Here is a 1,906-nt window from a genome sequence, read left to right on the forward strand (position 1 = left end):
CAGAAAACGGTCTTAAGACCGGACTCGAGACCAAGACCGATCTCGAGTACCACAATACTGCTGGAAACAATATTAAACTTTCGGTTTTTCATTAGGATGCCTTGAGACTGCACATTCCCTTTGTTTCAGCATTGCATTAGCATTTACTTATGTATTTAGGCTAAAGGAGATGAAAATAACCAGTGAAATGCTGTTGATGGGATTTGTTGCAAAAAAAATAAAAAAAATCTGACTGGGCTCTTTAGCATTGATTGAACCTAAGTTGGCGTAAAGAAAGAAAAAAAAGGCCTGACCAGTGAAGGCATATGTGCCTTGAAGGCAAGTGTTTTTTTTTTAATTCTTTTGGCCCAAGTATTCTTCAAAATTCCGCTCTGGGGTTCAGGGAATATCTTTTAGAATTAAGCAGATGACCATAAACAAATTGCTCTGCAGCACTCTCTAAATTGTCATACCATTTTTACTGTTTTTCAATGAAGTTTTTATGCTTGGATGAGGTGGTTTTTCAAGCAAATTGAAATGTGTGCATTTTATAAAACTGCAGTGCTGCCTCCAAATATAAGAGCTCTAATGCCTGGATGAGATGCCAACATTTCTTCTAATGGATGATGATGGATGGATGCTGTGGCTAAAATATGAATGTAACTGCCATGATTTTTAATGACTGCAGACTTGTTACCTAATACAGTCCTGCTCACCATTATTGGCACAACTTCATGTTTTGCCAAATGGAATGGAAATAAATTTCCATTTATTTCTTCAGAAATAAATGGAAATGTTCAAAATTTATATCAGCAGAATTTTTCAATTTGAGGTCCAAAGTAATTTAACAAAGACAATTGATATTTCAACATAATTATTTTAATTCCAAAGGACAAAATAGGAAATCAGCATGTGCACTAATATTGATACTCCTCAATATTTGGTTGCACATCCTTTGGCAGCAATGACAGCCTCCAAATGTTTCTTATATCCATCAGAAAAGTGCTTCTTACACTTTTCTGGTGGTGTTTTCTCCCACATTTCATTTGCAATATGCTCAAGCTCTTGAACATTTGCCTTTCTCCAAAGACAGATTTCAGCTCCACTCAAAAATTTTCCACTGGATTGAGATCAAGACTCACTTCTGGCCATTTTAAAACAGTCAATTTTCCCTTTCAACCATTCTTGCTTGCTTTTTGATTCAGGCCAAGTTTTATTAAGAAATTTTGCTCTTGAATTGCTTGATTTCATGATCCCTGTGATACAGTCAAGGCCTTCAGATGCTGCAAAGGATCCACAACATTATGGATCCTCCCCTATTCTTGACTGTTGCTATGGTGTGCTTCTCCTTAAAGGCTTCATTGCACCGTCTCTAAACATACTGTTTGTGTGAATTATCAAAATGTTCCATTTTTGTTTCATCTGTCCCAGAAGGCTTGAGGTTTGTTCAGGTTTTCTTTTGCGAACCTGTCTGCAATGGGATCTTCCTTGGCCTCTGCCCATAAAGCAGATTTTTAGTGTGTATGGTACTTGTTGAAATTACACCAGTGCTCCAAGTTGATGTTAGCTGTTCCGTTGATGTTCCGTACTGATTTGCAGCAAAGGGTACCAATACCATTGAAATGGTAAACATTATGTTTTTCTATGTTTTCATCATAATGCTTATGTTTTTAAATGTTCTTTATCATTTGCTGTTTTGTATTAGACAAAACACTTTATTTGAAGGGGGGTGAATAAGGGTGCGTTCACACTGCAGCCTGAAGTGACCCAATTCCGATTTTTTGGCAATTCCGATTTTTTTGCCGGGCCGTTCACACTGCCAGTAAATGCGACCTGTATGCGTTCTGCAGTCTGAACGGGCAAACGACCTGAAAGTGTCCCGCATGCGCAGTAGAGGGCCCCATAGCGTCAGCGTTCTAAGTATTCT

Source organism: Poecilia formosa, unplaced genomic scaffold, assembly GCF_000485575.1.
Source record: "Poecilia formosa unplaced genomic scaffold, Poecilia_formosa-5.1.2 Scaffold824, whole genome shotgun sequence".
Taxonomy (NCBI): Eukaryota; Metazoa; Chordata; class Actinopteri; order Cyprinodontiformes; family Poeciliidae; genus Poecilia; species Poecilia formosa.